This window comes from Panthera pardus, unplaced genomic scaffold, assembly GCF_024362965.1.
Source record: "Panthera pardus isolate Hobbes unplaced genomic scaffold, ASM2436296v1 HiC_scaffold_8, whole genome shotgun sequence".
NCBI lineage: Eukaryota > Metazoa > Chordata > Mammalia > Carnivora > Felidae > Panthera > Panthera pardus.
The window spans coordinates 20,579,075-20,593,676 of record NW_026527013.1 but is presented as its reverse complement, the minus strand read 5'-3'; the positions used below and the strand labels follow the sequence as shown (position 1 = coordinate 20,593,676).

The window sequence follows — 14,602 nt, the reverse complement described above, 5'->3', positions numbered from 1 at the left end:
TGCAACAAGAATATATAACAGCTTGAAATATGCGTACACTCAACATCAAAGCACCTAAGTATACACAGCCAATGCTAGCAGATATAAATGGAGAAATACACACCAATACAATAAAATAGTAGGAGATTTTAATACCCCACTCTCAGTAATGGATAAATCGTCCAGACAGAAAATCAATAAGGAAACAGAATTGAACAACACTATAGACCAAATGGCTCTAACAGGCCTATGTAAAACATTCCCCCCAACAGCAGCAGCATATTCATTTTTCTCAAGGGCACATTTTTTTCTCCAGGATAGATCATATGCTAGGTCACAAAACAAATCTTAATAAACTTAAGAAGAGTGAAGTCATTCCAAGTATCTTTTCTAATCACAATGCAATGAAAATAGAAATCAATAACAGAAAGAAAAGGGGGAAATTCACTAATACATAGAAATTAAACAACAAACTCTTAGCCGTTGAGCCAAAGAAGAAATAGAAAAGGAAATTAGAAAATATATTCATAAACAAACAAAAGTGAAAATACCTTATACCAAAACTTGTAAGATGTAGCAAAAGCAGTTGTACAAAGGAAATTTATAGCAACAAATGTCTATCTAAAATAGAAGATTTCAGGGGCCCCTGCCTGGCTCAGTGGGTACAGTATCTGACTTTTGATCTCACAGTTGTGAGTTCAAGCCCCACACTGGGCACGGAGCCTACTTAAAAAATAAAAATAAATAAGTAAATAAAAATAGGAGATTTCAAACAACCTAACTTTATACCGCAAAGAACTAGAAAAAGAACAAACTAAACCCCAAATCGGTAGAAAGAAAAAAATAAAGCAGAAATAAATGAAACAGAGAATACAAAAACAATTTAAACATTGATAAAATTAAGGGTTGATGGACTAAGAAAAAGAGAGAAGATTCAAATAAATAAAATTGTGAGTAAAAAAGGAAACTTTACAATTGATGCTACAGAAATAAAAAGAATCATAAGGGACTATTATGAAAAACTATATGCCAACAAACTGGGCAATGCAGCAGAAGTCAAAAAATTCCTAGAAACACATCATCTATCAAGACTGAATCAACAAACAGAAAGCCTGGACAGACCAATAACAAAAAGGAAGGCTAAAGCTGCAATCAAAACACTCCCAACAACAGAAGACATGAATACACATTTTTCCAAAGAAGACATCCAGATGGCTAACAGACACATGAAAAGATGCTCAACATCACTCATCATCAGGGAAATACAAATAAAAACCACAATGAGATACCACCTCACACCTGTCAGAATGGCTAAAATTAACAACACAGGAAACAAGTGTTGGCAAGGATGTGGAGAAAGGGAAACCCTCTTGCACTGTTGGTAGGAATGCAAACTGGTGCAGCCACTCTGGAAAACAATATGGAGGTTCCTCAAAAAGTTAAAAATATAACTATCTTAGATCTAGCAATTACACTACTAGGTATTTACCCAAAGGACACAAAAATACAGATTCAAAGGTGTACATGGATCCTGATGTTTGTAGCAGCATTATCAAAAATAGCTGATCTATGGAAAGAGCCCAAATGTCCACTGACTAATAAATGGATAAAGAATAAGTGGCATATATGCAATCGAATATTAGCCATCAAAATGAATGAAATCTTGCCATTTGCGATGATGTGGGTGGAGCTAGAATGTATTATGCTAAGTGAAATAAGTCAGTCAGAGAAAAACAATACCATATGATTTCACTCATATGTGCAATTTAAGAAACAAAACAGATGAACATACAGAATGGGGGACAAAAAAGAGGGAAACAAACTGTAAGAGACTCTTATGGATGGAGAACAAACTAAGGGCTGATGGAGAGAGATGGGTGGGGTATGGGATACATGGGTGATGGGTATTAAGGAGGGCACCTGTTCTGATGAGCCCGGGTGTTGTATGTAAGTGATGAACCACTGAATTCTACTCTTAAAACCAATACTGCACTGTATGTTAACTAACTAGAATTTAAATAAAATTTTGAAAAAAAAAAACCCACTCTCAACAAATAAAAGTCTAGGACCAGATAGCTTCATGGGTGAATTCTACCAAACATTTAAAGAAAAATTAAAAACAGTCCCCAAACTCTTACAAATTAGAAGAAGAGAGAACACTTCAAATTCATTTTATGAGGCCAATACTACCCTGATACAAAAGTCAAAAACACTACAAGAAAAGAAAACTTCAGGCCAATATTCTTGATGAATATAGATGCAAAATCCCTCAAGAAAATACTAGCAAACCAAATTTATTAGCTCATTAAAAGGATCATACAAAGTGACCAAGTAGGATTTATCCCTAGAATACAAAGATCCCAGGGACCTGGGGGCTCAATCGGTTAAGCATGTGACTTGATTTTGGCTCAAGTCATGATCCCAGGGTCATGGGATCGAGCCCCATGTCAGGCCCCCCGCTGTGAAGCCTATTTAAGATACACTCTCTCTTTCTGCTGCCCCTCTCCTCCACTCCCATTCTCTCTCTCTCTCAAATAAAAAAACAAAACAAACAAAAAGATCCCAACAAACGCAAATGAATCAGTGTGAGATACCACATTAACAGAACGAAGGATAAAAATCACATGATCATCTCAAGATGCAGAAGAACATTTGACAAAACTCAACACCCTTTTGTGATTGAAACAAAACCACAACTCTCAACAAATTAGGTATCGAAGGAACTTACGTCAGGGGTACGCAGACGGCTCAGTCAGTTAAGCAACCTACGCTCAGGTTCATGAGTTCAAGCCCTGCATGGGCTTCTCTATCTCTCTCTCTCTCTGTCCCTCCTCCATTCTTTCTCAAACATAAATAAACATTAAAAAAAAAAAAGACGCTTATTTAGAAGGAACATAATAAAGGACATTTACGAAAAGCCCAAAGTTAATAGCATACTCAGTGGTGAAATCATACTCAGTGGTGAAAAGGTGAAAGTTTTTTCTCTAAGATTTGGAGCAAGGAATGGGTGTCCACTCTTATCTCTTCTATTCAACATAGTACCAGAAGTCTTACTCAGAGCAATTAAGCAAGAAAAATTTTAAAAACTCTAAATCCAAAAGAAAAAAGTAAAATGATCTGTTTGCAGATGTCATGATCTCATATGTTAAAAACCCTAAAGATTACACACACACACACACGCGCGCACACACACACACACACACACACACACACACACACACAAAACCTGTTAGACCTAAACACTTTCAGTAAAGTTTCAGGATGCAAAATCAACAAACAAACAAAACTCAGGTGTATTTCTTTGTTTTTTTAAATTTTTTTAATGTTTACTTTTGAGAGAGAGACAGAGTGTAAGGGGGGGGGTGAGGGGGAAGAGAGGGAGACACCGAATCAAGAGCAGGCGCCAGTGTCTGAGCTGTCATCATAAAGCCTGACACGGAGCTGGAACCCACGAACTGTGAGACCATGACCTGAGCCGAAGTCGGACACTTAACCAACTGAGCCACCCAGACGCCCCAATCAGTTGCATTTCTATACACTAACAATGACCTATCTGAAAAGGAAATTAGGAAGACAGTACCATTTACAATAACATCAAAAAGAATAAAATACCTGGGAATAAACTTAACCAAGGAGGTGAAAGACTTGTACACTTTAAACTATAAAACACTGATGAGAGAAATTAGAGACATAAATTAATGGAAGAATACCCCATGTTTATGGATTAGAAAAATTAATGCCATCAAAATGTCCATATGATCCAAAATAATCTACAGATTCAATCTCTATCTCTATCAAAATTCCAATGGCATTTTTTTTTTACAGAAATAACAAAATTCATTTGGAACCAAAGAAGACCCCAAATAACCAAAGCAATTTTGAGCAAGAAGGATAATGCTGGAGGTATCCTATTCCTTGATTACAGACTATATTATAAAGCTCCAGTAATCAAACAGTATGGTATTGACATAATAATAGACATATAGGTCAGTGGAACTGAATAGGGAGCCCAGAAATAAACCCATGCATATATGATCAATTGGTCTTCGACAAGGGTGCCAAGAATGCACAACAGGGAAAAAAACAGTCTCTTCAACAGGTGGTAATGGGAAAATTAGACTTCCACATGCAAAAGAAAGATATTGTACCTTTATTTCACACCACATATAAAAGTCAACTCAAAATGGATTAAAGACTCAAATGTAAAAGCTAAAACAATAAAACGTTTAGAAGAAAACATAGGGAAAACCTTCTAGACATTGGACTTGGTATGATTTCTTGGATATGAACAAAAGCACAGGCATTTAAAAAAATACATAAGTGGGACTCCACCAAATTAAAAAGCTTCTTCACAACAAAGGAAACAATCAACAAAATGAAAAAGCAACTTATGGAACAGGAGAAAATATTTGCAAACCATCTATCTGGTAAGGGGTCAATATCCAAAAAATATAAGGAACTCCTACAACTCAGTAACAACAAACGAACAAACAAACAAAAAAACCAAATAGGTAAAGGACTTGAACACACATTTCACCAAAGACGACATACAAATGGCCAATAGGTAAATGAAAATGTGCTCAACATCACTCATCATCAGGGAAATGCAAATCAAAACCGCAGTAAGATATCTCCTTACACCTTTCAGAATGGCTAGAATCAAAAAGACAAGAAACAAGGAGCACCTGGTGGCTCAGTCAGTTAAGCATCTCTCAGTTTTGGCTCAGGTCATGATCCCATGGTTTGTTGGACTGGACCCTGTAGGGCTCTGAGCTGACAGTGTGGAGCCTGTCTAGGATTCTCTCTCTCCCTCTCTGTCCATCTCTCTCTCCATCTCTCTCTCTCTTTATCTCTCAAAAAAAAAAAAAGAAAAAGACAAGAAACAAGTGTTGGTGAGGATGTGGAGAAAAAGGAAGTCCCATACACTTGTGATGGGAATGTAAATTGGTGCAGCCACTGTGGAAAACAATATAGAGTTTCCTTAAAAAAATTTAAAATAGAATTACGATATGATTAATTCCACTACTAGATATTTATCCAAAGAATATGAAAACACTAATTCTAAAAGATATATGCACTTGTATGTTTATTGCAGCATTATTTACAATAGCAAAGATATGGAAGCAACCAAGTTGCCTATCAATAGATGAATGGACAAAGAAGATGTGGTCTATATGCACAATAGAATATTACTCAGCCATAAAAAAGAATGAGATCTTGTCATTTGCAACAACATGATTGGACTTAGAGTACATAATGCTAAGTGAAATAAGTAAAAAAGAGAAAGACAAATACCATATGATTTTACCCACATGTGGAATTTAATAAACAGAACAAATAAAAAACAGAGAAAAGAGACAAACAAAAAACCAGACTCTTTTTAATGTTTATTTATTTATTTTGAGAGAAAGAGAGAGAGTGAGCAGGGGAAGGGAAGAGAGAAGAGAGGGAGAATCCCAAGCACACGCCACGCCATCAGTGCAAAGTCTATCGTGGGACTTGATCCCACAAACCGTGAGATCATGGCCTGAGCTGAAATCAAGTGTTGGACGCTTAACTGACTGAGCCACCCAGGTGCTCCCCTGAAACCAGACTTTTAAATACAGAGAACAAACTGATGGTTGCCAGAGGGGAAATGGGGGGTGGTGGTGGTGGTGGGTGAAATAGATAAAGAGGATTAAGAGTACACTTATCATGATGAGCACTGAGTAATGTATACAGTTGCTGAATCATCGTGGGGGGTGAGAAAAAACAGAATTGTTGAATCATTATGTTGTGCAAAGTAATATAACACTGTATGCTAATTATACTTCAGTTGAAAAAAAAAAAAGAAAGAAAACGTGACATATATCCTATCACACACTCACAGTGGGATATTAGTGGCCATAAAAAGGAAGGAAATGCTGTCATTTGCAACACGAATAAACCTGGAGGACATTATGCTAAGTGAAATAAGCCAGATACAGAAGGACAAATACTGCATGATCCCACTTTTATGAGAAATCTAAAATAGTCAAATTCAAAGAGAGTAGAATAATCATTACCATAATGCTTGGGAGAAGTGGCGGCCAAAGCGTACAAAGTTTCAGTTATGTAAGATGAGTAAATTCTGGAGATCTGCCACACAACATAGAGCCCATAATGAACAATACTGTATTGTATACTTAAATATTAGCTAAGAAGGTAGATTTTTTTTTTTTTTTTTGCCAAGGGCTCTTAGCAAAAATGAAAAAAATTTTAATTTAGTAAATAAAGAGAAAGGAAGGAATCTTTTGGATGGCCTTGATTTCAGTGATGGTCTCATGGGTGTAGACTTATCTCCAAACTAATGGTATTGTATACATTAAATATGTACAGCTTTCTGTATGTCAATCATGCCTTGAAAGAGTGGCTTTAAAAAGAATTATAAGAGGGGCTCCTGGGTGGCTCAGTTAGTTAAGTGTCAGACTCTTGGTTTTGGTTCAGGTCATGATCTCTCTGTTTGGGAGTTCGAGCCCCGCTGTCAGCACAGAGCCTGTTTGGGATTCTCTCTCCCCCTCTCTCTCTCTGCCCTTCTCCCACTCATACTCACTCATTCTCTCTCCTTCTCTCTCTCAAAATAAATAAGTAAACTTAAAAAATTGTTTTTAATAAAAAGAATTCTAAGTATACTATGAACAATTATACTCCAACAAATCGGATAATATAGATGAATTGGACCCATTCATAGAAACACACAAATTATCAAAACTGCCCCAAAGAAAAATCTGAAATAGACCTATCAGAGATTGAATCACTAATCAAAAACCTCCCAATATGAAAAGGTCAGGATCAGGTGGCTTTACTGGTGAATTATACTAGACATTTAAAAAATTAACACCAACCTTTTCCAAACTCTTCCAGAACACAGAAGAGAGAATACTTCCTAACTCAATTCTATGAGGCCAATATTACCCTCATGCCAAAACCAGGCATGGATGCCACAAGGAAAGAAAACTGCAGATCGATATCCCTTATGAATCTAGATGCGAAAATCCTCAACAATATACGACTAAAGCAGATCCAAAAGCATATTAAAAAGACTGTACACAATGACCAAGTGAGATTTATCCCTGGGATTTAAGGTGGTTCAACATACGAAAACCATTCAATGTAATAGAACAAAGGGGAAAAAATCCTACGAACATCTCCATTGATGCAGTGAAAGCTTTTGGCAAAATCCAACATCCTTTCATGATGAAAACATTCAGAGAACAAGGAATGGAAGATCCTGAACATGATAAAGGGCAATTAGGAAAACGCCCCTGCTAACATCATACTCAATGGTAAAAAGACACAGCTTTCTCCCTAAGATTAGAAATAAAGACAAGGATGCCCACTTTCACCAATGTTCTTCAACACTGTACTGGAAGTTCTAACCAGAGAAATTAGGCAAGGGAAATAAAGCATCCAAACTGGAAAATAAAGAATAAAGCTATCTCTGTTCACAGGTGACATAATTGCACAAATAATACATCCCAAAGAATTTTTTTTTAAAAACTACTAGAAGTAAGAAATGAATTCAGCAAAGTGGCAGATACAATACCAACACACAAAAATCAGTTGTGCTACTATACACCAGTAATGAACAATCTGAAAATGAAATTAAGAAAACAATTCCATAATTTACAATAGTATCACAAAGAATAGCGTATCTAGGAACAAATCTACTCAGGGAAGTGAAAGACTCACATATGGAAACGATAAAATATTGCTGAAAGAAATTATAGAAGATCTAAGTAAATAGAAAAACATCCTGTGTTCATGGGTTGGAAGACTTAATAATTTTGTTAAGATGGCAATAATCCCCAAAGTGGGCTACAAATCCAGTACAATTCCTATCAAAACTCCAATGGTCTTATCTACAGAAATAAAAAAGCAAATCTTCAAATTCATATGGAATTGAATAGTCAAAACAATTTTGAAAAAAAAGGACAAAATTAGAGTACTCACATTTCACAATTTCAAAACTTACTATGAAATTATAGTAATCAAATCAGTGTGGTACAGGCATACAGATAGATGTAGTGCTGAGATGACTACTCATATGCGAAAAATGAAGTTGGACTCCTCCCACTGTACATAAAAATTAACTCACAATGGATCAAGGACCTAAATATAAGAGCCAATACCATAAAACTCTTAGAAGAAGGCAAGGGGTAAAAATCTTCATGACCTTGGATTTGGCAATGAATTTTTAGGTTACACCAAAAGCATAAGCAACAAAAGGGAATATAGATAAATTATTTCACCGAAATAAAAAACGTGAGTGCATCAAAGGACATTATCAAGAAAGCAAAAGAATATTTACAAATCATACATCTGATAACGGTCTGGTATCCAACCATCAGCTAAGTGAAAGAAGCCAGACACACAGGACCACATACTGCATGATTCCGTTTATACCAATATCCAGAATAGGAAAATCAATAGAGATAGAAAGTAGATTGATTGGTGATTTGCCACAGGCTGAAGGAAGGAAGAATGGGGAGTAACTGCTTAATGGGTCCAGGGTTTTATTTGAGATGATGAAAATGTTTCAGAACTATAGAGAGGTGTTGATTGTGTAACAGTGTGAATTTATTAAATGCCACTGAATTGCCAATTTTAAAATGGTTAGTTTTATGTTATATTAGTTTTGCCTCTTAAAAAAAAGTATAGACCAAAAAAACAGGAGAAAATGTTCACAAACTTGGGGCAGGCAAAGATTTCTTGGACAGATCATAAAGGTACTAACCATATACCAGAGGGAAGGGGGGCAGGGGAATGGGCAAAATGGGTGAAGAAGAGTGTGTGATACAGGCTTCCAGTCATGGAATGAATAAGTCACGAGGATAAAAGGCACAGCATAGGGAGTACAGGCAATGGTACTGTAATAGCATGTCTGGTGACAGATGGCAGCTACACCTGTGGTGAGCACAGCAGAACATATAGAGAAGTTGAGTCACTATGCTGTACACCTGAAATTAATGTCACATTGTGTGTCAACTATACTAAAAAAAAAATGTAAGGCACTAACCATAAAAAAACAAAATTAAAGTCTTTGCTCATTAACTGAGTAAGATAAGTAAAAGCAAAGCTACAGAATAGGGAAAAGGTTCACAATACATTTATCCAATAAACTCATCCTGCACATATAAAGAATTCCTACAAAACAGTATTAAAAAAATAAATAGTCCAATAAAAATGGGCAAAAGATTTGAAGTACTTCAAAAAAGAAGATACAGAATAGCTGAAAAGAAGGAGAGAAACTGCTCAGTATAATTTACCACCAGAGAAACACAAATTAAAACCATAATAAGGGGGCGTCTGGGTGGCTCAGTTGAGTATCTGACTTCTGCTAAGGTCATGATCTTGTGGTTGGTGAGTTCCAGCCCCATATTGGGCTTGCTGCTGTCATCCCAGAGCCCGCTTCCGATCCTCCGTTCCCCTCTCTGCCCTTCCCCAGCTCACAGGCACACACACATGCGCGCTCTCTCTTAAAAATGAACATTAAACACACACACACACACACACACACACACACACACACAGTAAGATGCCACTAGACACCCACTACAGTTAAAAGGACTGGCAAGTGGCAAAGAGTATCTGGGATATATTGGTGTAAAATGGCACAATCAAGGGGTGCCTGGGTGGCTCATTCGGTTAAGTGTCTGACCTCAGCTCAGGTCATGATCTCGTGGTCCATGAGTTAGAGATCCGCGTCAGGCTCTGTGCTGACAGCTCAGAGCCTGGAGCCTACTTCAGATTCTGTGTCTCCCTCTCTCTCTGACCCGACCCCACTCACACTCTGTCTCTGTCTCTCAAAAATGAATAAATGTTGAAAAAACAGTTTTTAATGGCATAATCACTTGAGAAAACCATTTGGAAATTTCTAATAAAGATTAAAAATCCCTGACTCTATGACTCAGCCATTCTACTCTTAGGCATTTACTAGAGAAAGTTGAAAACCTATGTCTACAAAAAGGCTTGCTCAAAAGTGTTCATAGTAGATGTATTTATAATAGCTTTAAAAAATGGAAACAATCCAATATACATCTACAGGAGAATGGAGAGCGGAATTCCAGTGTATTTGTACAACGGAATATTACTCGGCAATAAAAAAGAAACAAAGATTCGATTCTCACAGCAACATGGATGAATCACATAAACAGATTTAGAGAAAAAAGTCAGACACAAAAGGGTACATATGGTATGACTCTATTTATATAAAGTTCTAGGCAAAGCTAGTTAATGGTGATCAGAATCAAACAGTGGTCATCTCTGGGAGGACGTGGTAGTTACTGGAAAAGGGGCAAGGGGGATCTTTGAGGAGGAAAGAGAAAGTTATATATCTAGATTTGGGTGATGTTTACATCAGGGTACACGTTTGTCAAAATTCACAGAATTGTACCCCTAAAATCTGTGCATCTTATAGTATGCAGAATACTGCTCAATATTTGTTTTAAAATCAGACAAGCCTCAAATCTCCCTACAGCAACCACTCAAGGCTAGAAGACAACAGAGAAATGCCCACCAAGTTTTGAGGGGAAGAGTGTGGACCGTGAGGAAGGTGGTCGAAGGTACAGGCCTCCAGTGACAAAACAAGTGAGTGCTAGGGATGTCCCCTACCGCGTAGTGACTGAAGCTATGCTGCTGCAAGCTTATACAGGGAAGTCAACAGAGTGGATCCCAAGAGTTCTTGTCACAAGGAAAAAAGGTTTTTTCCTTGTTTTGCTTTTTCTTTTCATTTTATCTCCAAGAGATAACAGATGCTAAATTTTTTGTGGTGATCATTGCACAATATGTGTAAGTCAGACCACTCTGCTGTACACCTGAGATACACAGAGATATGGGTCGACTGTATCAATAAAACTGGGGAAAAAAGAGATATTTTTTAAAGTTTTTTTTTTTTTTTTTTATGTTTACTTTTATTTTTTGAGAGAGGGACAGAGTATGAGCGGGGAGGGGCAGAGAGAGGGGGAGACACAGAATCCAAGAAGGCTCCAGTCTCCCAGCTGTCAGTACAGAGCCCTACACGGGCTCAAACTCACCAATCGCGGAGTCATGACCTGAGCCGAAGTCGGACACTCAACGGACTGAGCCACCCAGACGCCGCTAAAAAGTTGTGTGTGTGTGTGTGTGTGTGTGTGTGTGTGTGTGTGTGTGTGTGTGTGTTTAATTAAAAAAAGAGGAGCCTGTTGGGTGGAAAACTGGTGGCCGAGGACACGGAGGGCAAGGAGAGACGGAAGGAAGGGCCAGGGCGCTCCAGACTGGTAGGTGGCGGGTTTAAGAAGCAAGCCGACTTACAGACTGGTCCAGGCTTGTCTTTGACCCTGCAGGATCTGAGGCCTTAGCCCCGTTCAGAAGTTCTCAGCGCCACGTTGCTCTCTCCAGGCCTCCCGCTTGAAAATGGCTCCCGCAGTCGGATGGCGGCTGCGCGCATTCCATAGACAGGGGAGGGGCGAGGAGCCCCTGAGGCCCGGATCCAGCTTGTGGCTCAGCAGCCAGCGGCCACGTGCCCCAGGCCGCTTCCTCCAACAGCGCGTAAGCGGTATCCTGGGTGGGATCCTGGAACAGAAAAAGGGTATTAGGGGGAAACTAGGAAATCTGAATCAGCTATGAATTTTTAGTTAATAAGAAGGTACCACTGTTTCCCCATTAATTGTAACATGTACTATTTGTTACTAATTTACTAATGTAAACTAATAATAGAGGAATCTGGGTGTGGGGCCTGTGGGAACTCTGTATTGTCTCTCACGATTTTCTTATAAAGCAAACACTTTTAAAATTTAAACTATATAAAAATGAAATAATATGAAGTTGTAACTTTTTAAAAAAAGAGCACGGACCCCCCAAATACTAAAACCAGTTCATTTTTATTCAAGTACAAAGTCAAGAGGAAAATATCTCCATCACTAATCTGGGTGATAGTTTAAAGGTGTGTTCACTTTGTGAAAAAAATGCATTGAGATCTACCTCTATGAATTGTATACATTTTTCAATAAAACTTTTATTTCATGTCTGTATAATGGGTATATTAATAAAATGCACCTAACATGACTACTGGATTAAATGAAACAAGCTAAGTACAATATGTACTCTTATACACTTCTATACACACACAGTCCAGAGCACAGTAAATGCTCAATAAATGTATATTATTTTAATTAAAAGGATAAAAAAATTGTCATAGCAAAAAGGGGAAGTAATCATTAGAGACAAAGGGATGTTTTAATTAAGATGAGTTACATTAAAGGGGCGCCTGGATAGCTCAGTTGGTTAAGTGTCTGACTTCGGCTCAGGTCATGATCTCACAGTTTGTGGGTTTGAGCCCCAAGTCAGGCTCTCTGCTGTCAGCACAGAGCCTGCTTTGGATCCTCTGTCCTTCCCCCTCTCTCTCTGTCCCTCCTCTGCTCGTGCTCTCTCCCTCTCTCAAAAATAAATAAAACATTAAAAAAATATATATGAGTTACATTAAAATTTGGTAAAATAAGCTAATAAGACAAAATCTTCGTAATAACATTCATGGAAAATGGGGGGGAAAGGACATTGTCAAATATAAAAGAAGTCAGAATATGGGGACCACAAGCCTTCCATGAAAAAGAAAAACTACTTAATAAAATTCCAACAATTAAAAGTGACATCAAGGGGCACCTGGGTGGCTCAGTCGGTTGGGTGTCCGACTTTGGCTCAGGTCCTGATCTTGTGGTGGGTGGGTTTGAGCCCCAGTCAGGCTCTGTGCTGAGCCTGGGGCCTGCTTCAGATTCTGTGTCTCCCTCTCTCTCTGCCCCTCCCCCTCTTGTACTCTGTCTCTCCCTCAAAAATAAACATTTTAAAAAAATTAAAAAAAAAAAGTGACATCAAAAGTTGGAACTCAAGGGGGCACCTGGGTGGCCCAGTTGGTTAAGCATCTGACTCTTGATTTCTGCTCAGGTCATGGTCTCACAGTTGTGAGACAGAGCCCTGTGTGGGGCTCCTTAATGGCAGCTCAGAGCCCACTTGGGATCCTCTCTCTCTCCCTCTCACCCTCTCTTTCTCTGTCCCTCCCCTGCTTGTGCTCTCTCTCTCTCTCTCTCTCAAAATAAATAAATAAACTTAAAAAAAAAAAGTTTGAACTCAGGAATGAGGAAGCGGAAGAGGAAGGCAGCAACCTGTGGATGCCTTGGATAAACAATGAATATGAAATAACTAAGTAAATTACTGTTACCAAACAATTTAGACGAGATAAAACTGGACAGTGTAAAACTACTAGCTAATGCTAATGTTCTCAATTTCTCAACAAGGGATCAGTCAATATGGCCTATAAGGAAAATGTGGTTAATAAAAACATAATGATGCTGAAAGACTGCCAGAGTGAGTTTCAGATGTTGTGACCAAGAGGCTGTCCCAGCACCCAGTTTGTTTTGCCCAGAGAAAGGACTCATTACAGGGAGCTCAGCATCCCAGGGCTTCCATGCCACCATACCTGAGGGATGAGAACCAACGTGAATGCAGAGATGGGAGGGCCAGGTGTGGCATGGCTGAAATACAAACACCATGTGAGCCACCTGGAACCTGTGGGCGTCTGCCTCAGTGCGACAGTACACAGTGACAACTTAGACAACAATTCCTGGGACAGGTGCAGTGTACGTGGTGGAGGGCCCACTGTCCTTTCCTTCATGGGGTGACGTTGGCCACAGGTCAGACTCACCTCAGATTCCCTGAGACTAGCCAAATGTATACCTCTAAAGGTCACTCTCTCTTTTCTTCAACCTACTGTGATTTTTCAGGGGGAACATATCTTGTGTGGTGAAGAAATGTCTGTGAAATTCAAGAATTTCTTCAGTTTTACTTTCAGATTCATTTTCTTCAATTAGAATCAAGTAAAATTAAATCCTCACTAAGAAAATAGACATATGGCATGATCCCATTTTTATGAAAGTATTTCTATCCCTCCTTCTATCTGTAAAAAATGCATGGAAATATGTCTAGGATGCTGCACCAGAAATGTTAATGATGGTTATATTTGAATCATGCAACTGGAACTAATACTTTTTTTTTTTTTAATTTTTCCACAATGCTTAAACTGTTTATAGGGAGCGTATATTGTTTCCACAGAAAGAATAAAGTGATTTTTCTTTAAAAAACAAACAAACAAACAAATAAACAAACCTGCCTTCTTGATGAGAGCCCTTGGGGTTTAAAGCTTCCATGTTTTACTTTCTCCCTCCTCTGGCTGCCCGCCACCCCCCTTCCCCCCTCCACTGTCTTCCTCCCAGTTTCCTCCATTTCTCTCCTCCCTCCCTTTGCACCCTCCAGCTTTTCACTTCCCTTTAGCCCCCCACCTCCTTCCCCTGTTTTTCCCAGATCTAGCCCCTCCCCCCCTGACTGAGGACACCCCATCTTTAGTGCTCAATGGCCTGTTGGCCCATGGGTGGGGAGGCCAGGCTCCTTTCCTTTCCCGCAGGAAGTTGGGGTGGGGACATTTTCAGAGGGTTTTGAGATCCTCAGTGACCCCTCCTTTCCCCTCTACCTCTCCTGACCCGGGAACCCAAGGGAGGAGGCAAGAGCAGCCAGGGTGGGGTGGGGATAATGGAGAAAGAACTCTGTATGAATGTAGCCATGGGGCAAGTCTCCCCAC

At 38.9% G+C, this 14,602-nt stretch overlaps 1 protein-coding gene across 2 annotated transcripts in view; it reads right to left on the bottom strand.

Moving 5' to 3' along the window:
* The window catches only part of LOC109247876 (IQ domain-containing protein F5), a 76,727-nt gene extending 65,196 nt beyond the window's left edge, over positions 1–11,531 (bottom strand). The window contains exon 1 of one of the 2 annotated variants that reach the window (XM_019417024.2): positions 11,290–11,531. The gene's annotated coding sequence lies outside the window, so the exon portion shown is untranslated. The remainder of the gene's footprint in view (positions 1–11,289) is intronic. The other variant, XM_053897494.1, reaches the window with a different exon arrangement.
* Positions 11,532–14,602: the final 3,071 nt, after the last annotated feature.